The 20297-nt window shown below is 34.4% G+C and overlaps 1 protein-coding gene across 4 annotated transcripts in view; it reads right to left on the reverse strand.

The window, feature by feature from the left end:
* The window catches only part of LOC140672655 (uncharacterized), an 88016-nt gene that overhangs the window by 49583 nt on the left and 18136 nt on the right, over positions 1-20297 (reverse strand). The window contains exon 1 of one of the 4 annotated variants that reach the window (XM_072904982.1): positions 7254-7904. The exons of 1 other annotated variant lie outside the window; for it this stretch is intronic. The gene's annotated coding sequence lies outside the window, so the exon portion shown is untranslated. Of the gene's footprint in view, positions 1-7253; positions 7905-20297 lie in introns of those variants that run through there. 2 more of the 4 variants (XM_072904978.1, XM_072904983.1) reach the window with 2 other exon arrangements.

Raw genomic sequence — 20297 nt, forward strand, 5'->3', positions numbered from 1 at the left:
GCTCGACCTTTACAGACGTAGCGCGCTGTTGCTCTTGTCATATGTACGGCGACATTCGAAGAAATATGTATGCGTACTTCGTATATACCGTATTATTCTTTAAAATACAATTAGCTAATTATAATCTTTATAATTAGCAATTGTTAACATAATTGATTAACTCTTATGATAAACTACACGTAAGAATATCAGCTCTCTTAAGCTGGCAGACCAAATCAGCAAAATCAAATGGGACCTAATGGATTTACTTAATAAATAAGTACTTATTTTGTACTATTTTGTACCACCAAAAATAATTTTGTACCACCAAAAATAATTTTGTACCCCATGCCAATTCAGAAAAAATCGTGGCGCTGCTAACTTAATATTAAGCTAGCAGGACCAAAAGAAAAAATTTAAAAAATAAATAAAACAAAACAGATACAATTATTATTCGGTGGTACAAATTAGTACAAATGCTGTATTAATCAGATCAATTTTTATTTTTCATTTTTTAATGATTTTTATTACGATAGTTGAATATTAAGTTAGCAGGACCACAATTTTTTTTTTAATTTGCACGGAGTACAAATTTATTTTCGGTGGTGCAAATTAGTACAAATTCAGTACTAATTGTATCTATTTTGTTTTATTTATTTTTTTAATTTTTTCTTTTGGTCCTGCTAGCTTAATATTAAGTTAGCAGCGCCACGATTTTTTCTGAATTGGCATGGGATATAAAATTATTTTTGATGGTACAAAATAATACAAAATAAGTACTTATTTATTAAGTAAATCCATTAGGTCCCATTTGATTTTGCTGATTTGATCCTGCCAGCTTAAGAAAGTTATTGCGATAATTGTTCAATGCTTTACTCTATAAAACAGATCTGATATCACGTTGACGTTTTATCTACGCGCCACGTAACTTTTAGTATTGACAGGTTCCAAACCAACAGTTATTTTTCACGCCGATCTCTGACACACGATAAGATCGTAAACATTTTATCGCGAACCATCCGTAATCATTATATCGTAAACGGTCTCTGCGCCTCGATAAATCGATACGAGTAATTTTCCTGCAAGCTTAATGTGTTGACTGCAAATTGCGCGTTTATGCAGTTACGCGTCTTGCTTGGAAATCCCAGGGAGTCACGAAAAAAGGTGGCAGAGACGCGAGATAATTTTGAAATTTATGAGAAAAAATAAAAAAAAAAAAAAAAAATAAAAAATGCTAAGCCAAAAAAAGCAAATGCATTACAGATTTGCTATGAAATATCGCATCTACCCTTCGCTATATGTATAGCACGTGGGGTATAAAGCGTGACAATCTCGGTGCACGGGTAATAACTTCATACGTACGCGCAATTTGCATATCGTGCCTTACGTGTCGGTACGCGCGGCACACGCGATATCTCTTGCAGAAAGACGTGCATAAGGGACGAGTAGCTGGGTCAATGACGTCAAGAGAGCTACCTTATATACGTCCCTGCGCAGCAGCACCACCAGCAGCACCAGCAGCAGCAGCAGCAGCAGCTGCCTGCCTGCCTGCCTGCCTGCCTACCTACCTACCTACCTACCTACCTACCTACCGCCGGAAGGGAATTTGCTAGGAAGCTATGCCAAGACTGCGACAACTATCTTCATACTTATACCTGTACAACGTGCAATGACGAATATACAGAATGCAACGACCGCGAGTGCACTGCTGAGATAAGGGCGAGCGAGGCCGCATTAATAATCGTATCGCGCGATACGAGTATCTCTCTGTATAGGAACACAGTTCGGCATATTTCACTCTTGCGTGTTTAAGATTGTCGATTATAAAGCCGATGTCAAATAATAATGTAAATTAACATTATAAGTGCTCGATAAATCTCTTTTTTAATTTTCTATTGTCTATACATCGTCGAAAGATGATGCTAATAAAGATACCGCTTCTCTAATTTGCAACAAATCTTTCTTTTTGATTACTTCTACAAATCTACGTGCACGGCCATTAAAAGTAATTCTCTTTTTTTTCGAGTTTTAATTTAATTCTCTGGAGAACTTTGGTAACCTCAATGTACATGTCATAAATCTACAAGACCGATGTCGTAAATTTTCGAGACAGAGAGTATTTCAGAGCCTCAAAATGTTTGCAAATCACGAAGTTTCGGTGATGTTTAAACTTCAGAGACGGCGATCTAATTTATGTATACTTCCTTGCTAATAGTTATACCAAAGTTACGTACCACTCGCCACAAATAGGTGGTTGCATGGTGAATTTCGCTCACGACCATCCCATATTCCTTGTTGCATAAACGTATTTTCACGCGTACAAGACTTGTTTAGTATAAAATCTAGTTTCGGAAACTGGTTTGTACAGATGGGGCACCGATGGCTCACGTTTTGCAAAGGATCAAAATAAATTTAGAAAAAATATATATTTTAGTTTGAATGATCATACACACAAAATGAGTTAATATAAAAAAAACTCCCACTAAAAATATTTTTTACATATGTTATAATTTTTGCAATTAAATGTTTGATTAAAATATACTAGAGACAGGGTTTCAATTTTTACTTTTGCAAAAAGGCATATAAGAAAAGATTAATATCTATAAACATAAATATAAAAGTTCTCAAGTTTTTATAATATATATTTATTATATTTAGCATTAAGTATATTTGTGTCTAAAATTCTTTGTTTCTTTCTTTTGATAAAGTGTTTCGATGATTTTGTCTAACAATAAATAGTTTTAATGTAGTAGTATGTATACATTAGTACTCATCTATATTTAATATATATTAGTAAAAAAATAAAATGTGACAAGAGAGAATTCTAAATATAGTACATAATATATAAAAGAGTCACACATTTTTCATTATTTTTACTATGTCTTTTCAATATTCTATATAAACTAAAAATTCAACGATAAAAAAAAAAAAAAGATTCTCCGTTTCTCTTTTCCTTGAAATAATATTTGGTTAATATGTACACTTTCGCGTATTACGTTTAACGAACTTCAAGCTATTACACTCGCTGCAGACGCGGCGAACGTCTTGGAGAGAGGAAAGACGAGCACAAAAGAGAGAAGCAGCTGGGTCGATGACGTCACTACCTGTCTTGCAACTCTAGTGGTAGCACCCTAGGGTATGGGTCAGCACCGCGGAATACACGAGGAGCTACATCCTCCGACTATTATGAATTGAGAAACACTATCCGCGCGCGGGCGCTATAAAGGGCTTTCTGTAACAAAAGCCAAATCCCAACTCGGGATGGACCCGAGGAGAAGCTCGTTACGTTAACTTTTTCCATCAACTACAAAATTTACCGACGAAAACGCAATATCACACTCGTAAATTCTAGATTAAACACACACATTTCTCTAAAGTAAAGTCCACTTTTTACATTACATATTAATTTTCTAAGGCAAAATCAAAATCCGCGATTGACACTTGTCATGTTTTTACGAAACGATTGTTATAAAATATATTTCTCGGTCTCCCGGAAATACGACCCATGGCAAATTCGTGGGGAGCAGTCGATGCATCGAATTAACACAGAAACTCTATCCGAGTGCAACGCAGAGAGAGAGAGATAGAGAGAGAACGAAGGGCGGAATGGCTAATTAGCTAACGATAAATTTACGTTACGGTAGACGGTCGTGGTACGTCACGCGAAATTAGTTGCCGCACCGCCGAGATCGATTATATCAATGACTAATGTCCATAAGTTATATCTACGTTCGAAAATACGGGGAGAACTGTGCGCGAAAAGTAGGAGATTTATATTCGAAACTTGCTATTCAACTTTTGGAGTGTCGGGATTAATTTTCCCTGCCGGTTGGCGCGCGATAAAGATATCTCCCGATCGAACCAATCAAATTTTTCAACTCTAGCGCACGAGATGAGATACCGAGGATGATTGCGAATTGCATTATTCTCTACCTATATAAAATGTCATAATGTAAGAATTACCGTACGACATGATATTTCGCGACACAAAATACCCTTAAGTGTTCACTCCCCTCGTGCAATACGTGATTATTTTGCCGAGAATATAAATGTGTTTTACGTTACAAGATTTCATTAAAAGTTCTGTTAAGATAACAAACTTGCTTGGACTATTCGCAAGTTTAATGGAGAATGTTGAGAGAATTAATGTTGAATGCGTCTGTTACGTTCCCAGATGAAATACTGTGTGAATGTACCATCTGCGCAAAGAGTAATGCGTGGTACTTTGCACTTTTCATATAACTTTCTCTTTTTTTAAAAAACAAAGATGAGAATGATGCCCTACTTTCCCGGAAATTCACAATATTATGAGCTACAGTCATTAATTATAAGTTTCCGATTGTTTCTTCATATCATTCTAAAATATATATTATTTAAGACACTAAAATTAAAAGAAAAAAAATTTTTTTCGACAATCTTTCGTGTGAATCAAATTTTTCGATAAATGCCTTTTTTATATTCCATATTATTTTAATCCCTTTGCAAATATAAATATAAAACAACAATTTGATGAATCAGAAAAATGTTAAAGAAAAAAAATATCTTTTTAATCTAATCTCCACATTCGTTTATTTTCCATATTTACTTTGTTAAAAACATGTTATCAGCAAAACACATAATAGCTTACAATTTTTAAGTTTAAACACTTTTTTGGTAAATAAGTAAAAATAGCTTTATTCATCAGGGTTGATAAAGGCACATTTCTTTTTTTTTATGGCATCTATTTGACGCTTATCTCTTTGGAAACGTAACGTTGCTTTTACTTTTTAGTTCTACTGAACTTTTGTTTCAATTTCACGCTGCCTGCAACAGATATGAAATGCAAAAATTCGTGATGCAAAGACTCGTAACAAAGCTATTCTATTTTGAACCAAGCCTTTGAAATAGTGAGCTATACGTACAATTGTTAGATGTTAATTAATTTAAACTATTTAAACTTTCTTTTTAATATTTTCGGAAAAATGTAAGAATTATATTAGAAAATTTTGCACTATTATATAAAATAAATCGAAAAAAGATTATAATCAGTGTTAAACATTTACAGAAGTTATTGAAATAATTCATTCTCTTATCTAGCAACATCTTGAGTTTGCAAAGAATTTTGCTAAACAAATATGTGAAAACGTACTAAATGCGATATGTCAAAAACATTGATTCCCTCAATTGATCAAGAATAGAAAAGCAATATAAAAAGTTGCATCTAACCTGCGACTCGCAAGTATTGATCGACCCTTCAAACAAGTGATGTCATCACTCGTACTCACATCGTCGAATATTGTCGACAAACTGTACAAGTGTCTCGACAAAGTAAAGTATTGAACGTATATAACATTTTAATTTTTTTTTTTTTTTTTCTATACTGCATCTACGACGTATGCACAAAAGCTGAATAAAAAGAAATGTTAACAATTTCATTCGTTAAGCTGTAACACAAGCAGATATTATAAAGGCACGGTACCTGATGAAATATCGAATTGCAGAGATACTTGTGAGATATCAAACGAATGAGTTCGATTGCGGATATCAAAAGAATAAAGCTAACTCCCCAGCTGGTTGAATCGAAACATGTCTAAGCAAGTATCCCTTCATTACCGTCGGCCGTGGCTTTTGTTTCGCTACCTTAATTAGACCTCACGTGCAATAAAAGCACAGCGATATTATGCAGAGACGTGAGTTCGAGGGCGCATGTCTAATTAGCGACGGTACGCCCCGTCGTGCGGCATAATCTCCATCGCTCTGGAAGATGTATATCACGGACGGCTTTCGCGAACGAGGAGCACGTGCAAATTCGTCCGGCACAAATGTTATAATCGTTAATAGCGATAGTATATGAAAGAGAATACGGACGGAAAGAGAGAGCGTGTTTGCGAGAAAATTTCAAACTTCGTATGTGCGTTCGTAGTTTGATTTTCATCGAAATTTTGTTTCGATATTTTTATCGAGAGAAAATCGAACTTCAGATTTTAATTAAAAAGCTTGTTAAAAAATAACCCGATAAAAAGAACATAAAATATATGAGAAATTTCTGCCCGTCACATACATTTCTTTTTTACTTAATAATTCTCGAATAATTTCCTCTACTTAACGTTACTCATTATAATTAAAATATAATATTCTTCAAATCTATTATCGGACTACTGAAATTTAATATCAAAATTCTTTTTAACGAATCATAATTTCTTATGCATTTTTTATACAATTGTTATAAAATTTATGTGCTTAATTGTTCTCTAAATAATTTTAACACATTGTTGAGAGAGGATATAATATACATAAATTTCTAAATTAAAACAAATGTCATATTATATAGATTTTCTTTTCAATAAGTTGTTATAATAATAATTGAAGAGCTTACAACTGTAATGATATTATAATAATCATTATTATTTTATAGTATATGTATGTAAAAACATTCTTTTGTAATAACTTTTCCATTATGAAAATAATTTCTGTATATAATTTATAATATAGTTCATAATATTGCTAACCCACAATCTTTTTAATATTGAAATAATGCTCGAGGATTAATAAAATTTTATCAAATATTATATCGTAATTAACAATAGAATCAGAATTTATCAATTTAATAATTACAAAATAAGCTCATTAATCAAATACATACATTTCCATTATGTAAAATGCATATATGAAGTTTTATAATCTATATACAGTAAATATCAACGCACTTTTTCGTCAGTATTAATATTTATGAAATTTATTATTATCATTTGAAACAAAGAACATAAAATTAGATGTACTAATTGAGAGGGAGATACGATTATCTCTTAAAAATAGCAGCAAGTGAAATAAAAGTATTGAGATATAAGTACGACATATTGCATATATCGACAGTACTATTATCCGATTACGATGCAAGTGTTTCAAACGTAGTATCTCACAGACGTACAGCGCGTCATCCTATAAAAAAGTAAACAAGCAGGCAACAAACTGCGTGATTTAAGTTAGTTTGGAATGTAAACATGAAAGCTGGTTTTGGAATGTAAACACAATCGCGGACGAAAGTGATTTAACATTTGCGATCGTCGGTTATTTCCTCGAGGATTATTTCACAAATTATATTACTTCACGCACATGTGAGATCCGTTCGAATAATTCCCCGTCAACGGAACTGACAATGAGACGTAATGAGCCGACGACAGAGAGAAGAATGGAGAATCCACATCCCCCACGTCTTCTCTCCTTCGTCCGCGTCACCAGAAGAAGACGTTGATGAAGATTACGAATACGCAGTAATACAAAACTCATCGACTCACGTAAAGTTAGCTCCAGCTCTCGATCGATACGACGTCTCTATGTACGTAGTTCTCTTCTCCCTTTTGTCCGCTCTTGGTCTCGCTCGTTGTCTCCCTTTGTTCCCTCGCGCTAACGGGGCCACGGGAGAGAAAACATCGGTGCACACAAGAGAGAAACGAGAACCGGCGAGCGCGAAAGCAAAACTCGGGACTCGCGCACAAAACAAGAAGATACAATCGAGAACACAGCACGCATACACTCGCCTCGACTCGCGTCACACAGCTGGTAGGTACAGTCGCGTCTCGATATCGTCGCTCTCCGTCTAACGCGACAGAAGAGAGAGAGAGAAAGAGAGAGAGACGGCCGGTCGCGGGGCTTCCGCCGAAGTCGCGGTTGGCTAGCCTTGCTCGTCGTAGAAACGACGCGACATCGCGTTGAAAACGAGAGAAAGGACGAACGCGAACAATGTTCGAAATGATATTCTTCTTCTCTCTCTCTCTCTCTTTCTACGTACGAACTTGCCGAGAGGAGGTGGCCAAGCTAAAGCGAAAAAAAGTCTTTTGTCTCCGAGGTCGGAAGTCAGCCGCGAGACAAGCACCTCGATGGACACCGCGATACTGAATGCGAGAACCGAGCGACGAGCGACTGAGCCGACTGAGGCGCCGGCGTGTTCGTCCCCCACTCTTTCCACCCCCTCTCCGACTCTCCCACTCGGCCGACGCGCGTCCCCTTCCACTTCCACGATACTCGCCGAACGCTGACTCCGCGCTCGTGTGTCTTCGTGTGCCTTCGTTCGTCGCGCATCGTCGCCTACTGTCATCTCTGTCTAATCTCTCTCTGTCTTTACAGACGACGTTCTTTCTCCATCTTTCTCTCCCCTCTCTCTCTCTCTCTCTCCCTTCATTCCTCCTTCCGAGATATCGTAGCCTCTCTATCTTTACCAAAGAACTCACCTGTCGTTTAGAGCACTCTGGTTAAAGAGCTTTTATCCTTTTTTTCTTCTCTTTTTGTTCTCTTTTCCTTTTTATTCTTGTATGTATTACGTCTTTTCGATCCTTCTCGTAATCGCCTTCTCGCGATATACCGTTCTGCTTTTCTTCTTCTATCCTCCCCGTGATCTCTCCTTTTACCTCCTCCTGTGTCTATATCGTTCTTTTCTCCATGCAACACTTATATATAATGATGCATTCACGTTTTGTACGTGATATGTGTATATAATAATATACATATAATCTTTTTTATCATTCTAAACTTGTTCTAGGCAGAAGGGTAAAACCGGATTCTATCTAGATTTATACGTGACAAGTTACGTAATTTTGTTTACATTCAGGATATAAGATCATAAAATAAATAATTAGATTTTTATAACAATATGTCAGGATTTTTAGATATAATATTTCCGAATTTTTATTAAATTGTAAGATGCAGAATGCACATTATACATATATGTAACAACGTTACCGTGACGTCAATGTAACGTCAAATATTCTTATATAACTTTTAAATGAACCAATAGACCTTCGATCATCATCGATAAAATCATCGATATTTAAAGCGTATATAAGAATATTTGACGTTACTTTGATGTGACAGTGATTGCATCTAGCTTTAATAGTACGCGTATCCGTTTTAATGAAGAATGCATATAATTCACTTTTTTAAAATCTACAACCCAATTTCAATTAATTAAAAAATTTAATTAATTATAATATATATATATAGTTTCTTTACACGCATATTTATATACATACGATGTCGAAATGTTATGTGAATCGCGACAGATGTTGGCAATTCTATTTCCTATGACTCGAGAGTAATAATAACCGACTCTCGGATCGTATGAGTGTCTTTGAAGGCGGAGCCTGATCGACAAAAAGCGAAGAAGTGAAGCATCAGCGAAGGAAGTGGCTTTACATGTATTTGTCGGGCACAGATGTACCGTCCAAATTATTTTATATAACTATTCGAAAATATTAAATGACAATATTGAGACGAGTATATTTTTTTATAAATTTTTTCATACGTAAAAAAATTTGAGATGCGCAATGAACCAATGTAGCGGAGAAGCATCGGTGCTATTTAAGTGTGAAATGTATATATGTGTATTATGATTCGAGTACACATGAATGGATTGCAATCTCGTAAAGACCCTAGCAAACCGTGTATTTACGTTCGCACAAATGGATCCACGACGACGTCGACGACGCACGTGTGTATCACGAAGTGTATATTTTAGAGCTCATGTGAATGTCGTGCATCAGAATAACGTTGCTACTTGTAATATAATGTCAACGTGTCTCTTCTCTTTTTCTCTCTCTCTCTCTCTCTCTCTCTCTCTCTCTCTCTCTCTCTCTCTCTCTCTCTCTATTCCCCTTATATAAAACCACACGTTATTTTAAATTACGATACATGGGTTGCGTTATAAGGGCGCACTGTGAAGCGCGTATATACACACAGACACTAGATCTCACCTGCCCTTGAATCATTCAAGGGAATTTCAACCCGTTTCAACCGCGCATTTTTCGCACACGTTAATTTTACGTCCTCGACATGCTTCGCGAGCGGATATATCTACTCATAAAATAAGAGAGGCAATCATGAAAATAAGTAGTTACATTTTTCAACTATATATATCAACTGAAAGCTTGTGTGTTTTCAAAACCTTTTTAAATTATCATGAATAATTGTTAAAAATATAATTTACATATTTATTTAAATAATTATAAATTTATAATTCTAAATTTAATATAAATTTAACATTATTTCTAAAATTATTCATTATTTATAAATATTTAAATTATTAAATTATTACTTTATTTATAAAATTTATAAGTTTTTCAATCATTTTAAATCTACATAAAAACTACTGGAATAAAACTGACAATCGCGTAAACGAGATCGAATGTCTTGCAATTGCGTATCGTAATACGGAATTGTCTAATTTCGCATCCTTGAGAGGATAAGACAACTCGGGTTATACACGTGCTCTCTTCCTCCCTTTCTCCGTCCAATATGCACACCGAATAAATTAGCATTATTTCGTTGCGGTCTTAGTTGCATACACCGTTATACATTTTGCATAGAACGTAATGATGTTACGCGCACGTGACATAGTACTGCGATGTCTATCTCAAGTTTGTCAACAGTTTGATGCCATGCTACTCAACGTCATCTTCTCGTCAAAATACGTGTATTTCATGTGTCTTTAGATAATATTCTCATTCTTGCATCGCGCGTTGTATGGATTATCGCGTTTAACTTGAAGGAGAGCACGTTCGCAACGGAAATGTTTTTATAAAAAAATGTAGATAAAAGATAAACAAAAGGAAACTTGATGCCGACATTGGAGATATCGGCACTTTTGCTTGACCGATTTTCTTTAAAAGGACTATACTCATACTGGGATTGAAATCATCGAATTTCTCGAGCGAGAAATACGGAACAATATCTGGCCGGAAGAAATGACATTGTATCGAAGACTCTTCCAACAATATTGCACGAGGTGAAAAATATATCTAGAGTACGCGTGCTTCTCTTAGAAATAAATTAATATATAATATATAGTCTTTAATTGTCTTGATACAAATTGATTTAATAAAAAGGAAAAATTATACTAACTTTTTTTATTCTCAAAATGTACTGAATTTTTTGTAATGTCGTAAAGCAATATTATCTTTTAATAATTTTGAGATCATTGCATATACATATAAAAATTAAAAAGAATTTTTTTATCTTGATTGAGTTTTCCTAAATATATATATATATATATATATATATATATATATATATATATATATATATTCGTTGTTTTCATCTGAGAGAACAAAAGGAAATATTCCGTGATTGATATACGTTAGTATAAAATGCGTTTTATATATACGTTTTAAAAAAATATCAAACTAAAATAAAATAAAAGTAAAATGATCCTTTAGGTGTGTCAATTTTTACCATTTTGGGGTCACGAGATATGCGGCTCCCATAAAGAGATTTTTTTGAACTATTTGACAGGTTGAATGTGGTATGAAATAACTTGATACCTTTGGCCTTCTTTCATTTCAGGCAATTTCCGCGGACTTCGGCTTCGCGGAGTGGCTTGGCCAGTTCAATATCTTTCTGCTACTTTTACCCTATTTACCCAACTCCTGCCGTAACATTTATTTTTGTCCGCTCGGTTGCTCATGGAATTGAGGCAACAGAATTGCGATCTTCCAATTAGTTGACTCCAAGTTGACTAGTTTTTTATCGCGCTATTTCCGAAAAATAAATTCTTGGCTTATCAGGTCTTTGCTTTTTGATAATTTTTCGCAATAAGAGCAAGGAAGTTGCTTTTTACTCTCTGATAATAACAACGATAATATACAACAGTGCTGATATATAAATTAAAATGCAAAAAATTATTTAAAGAACATTTATAAAATTACAATAACTTTGGGACATTTTTAGAATACTTTTTGCTTTTTTTTTCACAATTCTATACTGTTAACATATCTTTATTTCTTCGTGCAACTCTCTTCCGGAATTTCGTCCGAATGCCACAACCGCGTCAAGTAGTTAAATGCAGCACTGGCGAGACAGTAGATCACGCCCCGACGACTTGAGACCACGTCACTATTCCAATATCTCTTCGGGGACAAGTCATGACTTTAACGGAAGACAGTTTAAAGAGACAAATGGAAGAGGAGAGACGAGGACGAGGGGATGCTGTGCGAAAAGAAAAGAAGGCGGAGGACAGTGGCGGTTTCTCGGCCATTCGAACAAAGCGGGCCAATCTCTAAGGAGACTCGATTCCGTAGATGTTGCTGCAGACGAAGACTTTCGCGAACGTAGCAAGCGCCAACGCAACGACATACGCTCCATCGGTGGATTCAAACGAGGCTAGCTGTTCTGTATCGAGAACCTCGAAGGAAGAGAAGAGGCTCGTGCCGGCGTAAAGTCGAGCCAGCTCGAATACCGAGAGGAGAGTGTCCGGTGGAAGATCATCTGGGAATTTGCACGCGATTCGGGACTCTCTATTCCACCGCGAATAGTTGCTGTGGTGGCTTGTTTCCAGCAAGTTTTTTAAAAATGTAAAAGCCAACACGATCTTGTTGGTGGTGAAGGTATGAACGATGTGAAAAATGCATTAATACATTTGTTGGCGTTAAATATTTATGTTACCTTGGAGACTTACCTCAGGACGTGTACGAATAGTTTTACGTTACGGTAAATTCATTACATGCGCGAAAAGTGCTGCAAATATAATTTTTCTCAAAATGTGTTTAAAAGATGATGGAAAAACCATTTCTTTGAATAACTTTGAATAAATTTAGTTAAACGTCTGGGCAATTGAAAACAATTTTAAAAGATTATTTATTAAAACTCTACTATTAGTAAATTAGTAGAATTAATTGAGCGAATTATGTATGTGATATTTGTCACATTAAGATTAGCGACATTATGCTGGCAATAATAACTTTATATGCAATCTTTATAAAAAGATTTTAGAATCATTTAATGTTTATAAAAAAATAATCAAAATATTAAAATTTAATGTGCGAAAAGTCTGAGTCGTGATCGACGGGATCAATGTTAAAGAGTCATCAGAATTCAAATTAAACGTCAAAAGGTTTATCGGTCTAATCGCTTAACTAGCTTAAATAAACTTGTATCTCGTAAAACGAGAAAATCCCGTCTCGGAGCTTTGTGAAGCCAACTAAATCGCGAAAGGATGAGACGCGACCTCTCAACCTAAAGTACGAATCCGGAATTGTCAGTTTATTTCGCTCGGTTGAAGTCTCGGTCGAGGACTTTTGTTTTACGAAAAATACTGAACTTCGAACACGAGAATTACAGGAATGAGAACCATACTTGAGCGTACAATTAAACGTTAAGAATTAATAGAATTTTAATTCTATTATAAATAGAATAAAAAAAAACAAATTATATATATATTCACCAGCGAATATATCGCTCTTATATTTCTACAACATATGTTATTTGTAGATATCCACATTTGAAATATTATTATAAAATATTATTCATTTATAACACGAGTTGTAAAGAAACATCCGATTCACTGGATGTGCAAGATTAAAATTAACGATGGCGATCGTATAAATAAAATTATCTTCGTGGGAATGCTGGCGAATGGCGCATTCGTGGACCGTACAATCACGAATTCTAACACGTGTTACCGTGTTAGAAGTAGCAACTTCTCCCGGTGCAATAACGATCCTAAGATCCCGGCCGCTCGAAATACTTTAACACTTCGTAGTCAAAGATACTGAATAGGCTATAACGATAACCGTTATCGTTATCACCTTATTCCCGATACACCCAATCAAACGATCCTATGTGTGAGTATCAAGCTCGGACCTTGGGTGTCGTGGTGTAGGTGCCGTACATATGTGTACGGCGATGAACATCTCACGCCGCTCGAGCACACGTAGTGCTCGTAAAGGTGTCGATGGTAGTGTCGACAGAGTTACGTATTTGCCGTTACGTCCATATGTATACGTGTATGTATGTACCGTGACATAAGTGTAGGTATATGGATGTACATACGTGTGTGCGCTTTAAGCTCCCGCATTAAACTCAAACATTTCGAATCCCTTGGTAACGCGCCGAGAGGTATTACAATTTCACTGATGGCACACATTCACACGACTAACCGAGGAGGTCAATCAGAGGACCAATGAAGTTAAAGTCCGGAACACGAAATAATTCGCAACCGTCTTATTTTCGTGATGTGCACTTTTAAGAGGACGGGTGTACTTAAAAATGATTGAAGCAATCTTTTTTATTTTTTGTTATAAAAAAACATAATAACGCTTTTCTTGGACATTTTAAATTATATAAAATGATTTTTTTCATATGTCTCTAATAAATGCTTCAAAAGAATAATTAAATATATATATATAAAAATGACGTTAAAATCTTTGAAATATTCTCTTGTAAAATCATATATTTTTCAATTTTTATATATTTTTATGTTTTTCTTCAAAATCAGTCGTCCGATTACTATTTTATTAAACTGTTCAGAAATCAATAAAATATAATTTGATCATTCGGTTTTGAAGTGTAATTTTATCACAAAAATAATTTTATTAAAAGAATAAAAAATTGACTTTATCTAATCCATAATTTCTTTAAAATATACAGAAAAAGCATTGTGAAAAAAATTTAAATATATTAGCAAAAAAAAAAAAAGATATAAAAATTTTGTCATATAATTTATTTTTCTTTCTTTCTCTCTCTCTCTCTCTCTCATGCATATAACTGTATCCGTGCTTAAACTATATATAGCAACTGAGTAAATCGGTTAAAAGATCATTGAATTCCATTTGATCCACGATTTGATATTTAAAAGTGCCATATGGCGTTTAAAAGATTTCTTCCCGTTATTTTTACAGCATATCGTTCCATTCAAAGCGTAGCTTTATATGACACTAAAAATTCAACACGTTTGATATGCATTGCTGCAACTGCATGCACTCGTACCGCGAGTTCTCGTATATCTAGAAATAGCCTCTCGACGCTTATTTATGCGTGGCCGGCCCGAACGGCCGTGTTGCACGGTATGTACATATTTGCATCGGGATCAACAATGCAGTTTTGCGAATTGTTGAAACATGATGCACCGCGTACAAATGATAAATGTGACAAATAACAACGCGCGCGTCTAATTTATCCCTTCTTTTACCGTATGAATAGTCCGAAAATGAGTGCCTAGTGACTGCATACAAACGCCGGTTCTCTTTTTTTTTCTTACTTCTTTCATTGCAACATCAGCTCTGTATCCGTCTCTGTCTGGATAAATATAAATTTTCCTCGTGAAAAGGACGGCCCTCTCGCGTTGCATTGAAACGCGGAAACTGTTTAATGCGATGCCCAGGAAATGCAAATTGCATGGTGTCGCCGCTTTAATATTGATATAATTACGAAATATGTAGATGAAGAAATCGGAGTAATTAAAACATATGCTGTTTTTCTTTACGTAATTCTCAACAACATTTACATTACAACGTCAATAAATGTCGTGTCTTAATATTAAACATAAAAAAATTGCATTCTTCATATTTCAAGAAAATCTCGATTCATTTTGATATTAATCTATTATCGTTGTATTATCATTCTTTTCTTTTCTATTTGTTCATTATTATGTGATTGAAATAAAACGTGAAGATATTGATTAAAGCACTTGAAAACAAACGATTCTTTCTGACTGTGATATTAAAGAGTACAGAACGTTGATTAAAAACAACCGCTATAGATCTGACACTTGTATCAACATTTCTTACAATCAGTCCGCGAATCTGCAGTTACTTGCATTTACAATGTATAAGAATATCTTTATATTATATTATAATGCAGTTGACACCTTTATATATTTTCTAAGAAAAAAAAAATCATTTTATTATTATATTTCATATTATATTTCATAGTAATGATAAATGAAATAAAATGAGATTAATAAAAACTTTTCTGAAATATTCCACAAATTTCTCCAGCAAGCATTACGATGGCGGTGCGCCTTTCGTTCTCAGTAGTTGCTAAGTCCGTTCATTCATTCTAAGGTACGTGAGAGAGGGTTGAAAAGGGTCTCGCGGAGAGAAAGGTCGGGTAGCAAGCCCGGGTATAATTCTGCATGCATATCTGCATGCAGGGCGGAATGCACAATACGCGATCTCTCAAATGGCTTGAAAGTGGTAGAAGTCGACGCGTCGCAGATTTAATGACGCAGCGACTAGCAGTAGACAAGAGACAAAAAGAGAGAGAGAGAGAGAGAGAGACAATGAAAGAAAATATGCAACGCGTGGAACGAGAGCACGGAAACGGTCTTGTTATACGTTATGAAACGTCATTTCTGGTAGCATTCAGGCACTCTGTATACACACAGCGTCGTGAATGAAATATTAGTGACTGGATTATTCTCTGATGAATACAAGGAATATATCTTCAATTGATCTGAAGCTCTAGCGTTTAGGAAAATACTTCACGCTGGCAATATTATTTTCAAGGGACGAGAAGTATGCATTGTTGGTTACCACTCTTTTTAGTATATCGGGAATTCAGTATACGTTCAAACTAAAATGTACTAAACGCGCACAGCACGGGATACTCTCCTCGGGCACGGCAGAGATGTGAACGGAATCGAAAGAGCTTCGTTACTCTGATAGAGACCCGAATCGGGTTACATTCGATCTCCGTCGAAATGGAGACCACCATCATATGCTTCCTTTAACGTGGAGATGAGATCGTTTCTTCTATATAAACAGTGATTATGTGAAGTTAAATCAACTCGAGTCTCAATTTTCAGCCGTCATTCTGACAGTGAATGAAATTCAATATAAAAGACTTAAATTGCCCGACCAATTGTTGTAAAAGTGTTAATTTCCTCCTATCTATGCATATAATCGTAGAAATAAATTTTAAATGACTCAATTTTCAATAATATTATATTTTAAATAATAGATTTCGAATTGCCTTATATTTTCCCCTTTTTTTAAAAAATTCCTCACAAAAGATTCATAATTTTAAATTAATAAAAAATGGAATTAAATTTTCATATTTTCAAATAAAAGACCAGTTCAATATTTTATGTGTGTAACGTTATGTCGAAAATACGTATACGGATTAGCTACTCAATTTTATCCGATGTTTTTATTGGGTTTCCCCTAACTGTCGCGAATACCCGTCTTGATCCGCTTACCTCGGTGTTACCCCAGTTTCTCTTAAGTATAATATATACACGGCAACTCTCTATATCATGTATAAACATAACATAACATGCATATGTATAGAGACATTTACGGTATTTCTATTAATATGACGTTATGAAAGTAAATACATATGTTTGGGGAGTATACATACGTCCTGTGTGTATGTATGTTGTATAAATATATATATATATATATATATATATATATTTCGATTTTTACTACAAATTTTATCTAAAAAAGCACATTTTTATATAATAAATTGTGTGAGATTATCATTAATATTTCTCAGAAATACATTTATAGCCAAAGTGTCAAAATCATTAAGCATATTTCTCGAAACTCTACAATCTTTGCTTGAAATTTTGTAATTAACGCATCTTGAGATATTAATTTAATCGCACTTTAATATCTTGTCCTGGAAATTTCAAACTTTTAAAAGGGAAGCAATCTCTTGTATCTGCAAATATGTCGGCATTTTTCAACGGGAAAAATTCGACAGCACCTATTCACGAGAGCTTACAAGCGTGCACACACGTGTGTACTATCGTATACGTCGTATATACACAGCTCATAAGAGAGGAGAGAAGGCGTGTAGACTACATGTATATACATGTCGACTATATATACACAGGAAAAAGAATACACACCCTCGACTCCCCGAGGACATGTTAACTTCGCACGTGATATTCCCGGCTTGCTGCCGTCTTTACGACGAGAGCTCTTAGCCCGTCTTCGGTTTCACGGAATCCGCGAGGGCGGGCAACCTCACACACGCGTCCTAAATATCAATATTTTCGTTAAATCTCTTGTAAACAAAGAACGCTAAGATATAAATTATACAACAAAAGATATCAAAATTATAATTTTATGAGATATATGCTTTCATTAAAGCTTTTCCAGATTTCAACATTTTCAAAAAAAATACGTCATGTTTAGACACTCGATAGATTGTATAGGAAAGAAATGGACAATGTAAAACCCGATTTGTGTGTAAATAATAATTGATAAATAGTATTTATACGCATACGTCGTATCTCGAGCATAAGGTTAAATGATACATAAATATCAAATATTAATGTTCTACATCAAGCAAATTAATATAGAAAAGTTATATTTTAGTTATATATATATAGCGTGAAATATCAATATTACTAATTTTATTACTTTTGACAAATGTCAGCTATTCACAATGAATCTATAACGATTATAAAATAAATTGGTCTTTGATACACGTTAAAATTGTGATTTATTATTATTCTATACGACTCTATGTCTGTGAATGAAAAAAAAAATTACAAACAGTATCAATATACAAATAGACATGACATTTATTAATAATATTAAATCTATGAATACATATATAAATACAGTAAAAATATTCGAGGCACCGAGTGTACATACATGTATGCATTTTTTATTTTCTTTTTTCTGACATTTACGTTGTTCAAATGACAAAACCTCTGGTATTTCCTTTTCAACCTGAGTTCTAATTCAAGGGATTCCTGTTACTGTCAGTCCTTAAAAGCGAAAATCTTGTTGCACGCTATACGTATTATTTATTCCCGTATTATCAGCATTACATGTTATCATCAAGTGTGTTGACAGGTGCAGTTATAAAAATTATTAGCCCATAAAAGTATTTTTAAAATAAATTAGCGTATTTTTAAATTTATAAATGTACATACACGATGCTTTTAATCTAAAATAAAAATTATGTTTTAAAATAAAAATAAAACTTATCGTTAATAATATATCACAAAATTGTTAATAAAATTAATAAAAAAAACTATTTCTTGTGAAAATGAATTTTTTTCAAATTGACTGCCTGATTTTCTAGAAAAATCATTTTTAATAATTTCACGATACATGCACGCACGGTTTATTAAATTCCTTTACATAGTAAGATAGTAATAATAAATAACTCATTGACGTTTTTCCCGATTGAAACATGCGTGGACGTTAAGGTCAAACGTGAACTCCCACATCGCGAAACTACACCTGTTAAATATCTCGCTTGATGATGCCATTTGTCCTCTTCAGAGAACTATCTTCCAAGAATTTCCGTTCCAGATGACAATGTGGTTTTACATTTTAATGTCATGTCCGTAAACTTTTGCATCGAGTAAAATGAACGTTTTTACAGCTTCTATCAATTTTTTTTATTCCGAGTCTATAGATTGTCGTACGTAATTTTTATATATAACAATGCTATTCAAAGTCCATTGTTGTATAAGGTGACATTATAATTCATAAGTACACTGTCATAAATACACAGTCATCACCTTAATATTTTCTAAAATTTTCTTCCATGGTGTTGACTAACATAATGAAGACTCACGTTGCACTTTATGTTATCCAAATAAAAAAAAAGAAGTTGAAAGCCCATACAGTTTAATGACTTGATCCGAATGAAGGAAGACTTTAGAAGAATAGAACCGTTACATTATCGACCAAGGTGAAAGATAGCTATATTATACGTTGGCTCATCGATATTGTTTAATAGTGCTTATACTTGATGGCACTAGCATCAGATAAACATAATTATGCAATAAAAGATTAACTCCAATAATCAATTAGAAAATATAAATATAAAATTCCACTTTTATATTACATTATAAAAATAATTGCTAAATTGCAATTTATCGCATATATATCACACAATAAAATAAATTCTTTTTTATTTTAACTTTGATTAAACTGCAATTACATTATAGCGTCAAAAATTCCAATAACAGCATTGATGCTGTATTGCGTAACTATGATCAATTGATATCGGTATTGCGGTTTCGCTTGTGTGAGGTGCGAAAATTGGAATAAACTGTAATAAAGCAGTGCTACGATTCCAGCGCGGTAATTAAATAAATTGTACGGAGCGGACACCATAAATACTGCTAAAAGTATCCGGAAATTCATTGCGCGAGCCTTTTCCACGCGGTTTTTCCCGATGGTCGACCGACGGTATTACCTGTGGCACGCGAGCACGCAGTAAATAGACAGTAAGGCGGAAAACTCGCCGTAATTCAAGCGCCGGCGAGAGAAACGAGACGTCGGTGAGCGGCAACGGTGGCGCAAAACTGCCCGTTAGACGTAAGACGAGCTTTCCAGATAAAAAAAAAAAAAAAAAAAAAGAATAGGAGGTGCTTTATTACACCTCGGCCAAGTTTTATGTTCTTTAATCTGTGCGACGTTCTTCTCGAGGAGATCGTTTTACTTTGACGCGGAATTTTACGTTCATTTAGAACGAGCAAACTTTAAACGATGCAGTTAAGCGTTGCCAAAAGATTTAGACGCATATGAATTCATGACAGTTATGATTTTCATCAAAGAGCGAGAAAGAAGACATGGTATTAATAATAAATATCC

The sequence above is a fragment of the Anoplolepis gracilipes genome, chromosome 13, assembly GCF_047496725.1.
Source record: "Anoplolepis gracilipes chromosome 13, ASM4749672v1, whole genome shotgun sequence".
Lineage (NCBI taxonomy): Eukaryota > Metazoa > Arthropoda > Insecta > Hymenoptera > Formicidae > Anoplolepis > Anoplolepis gracilipes.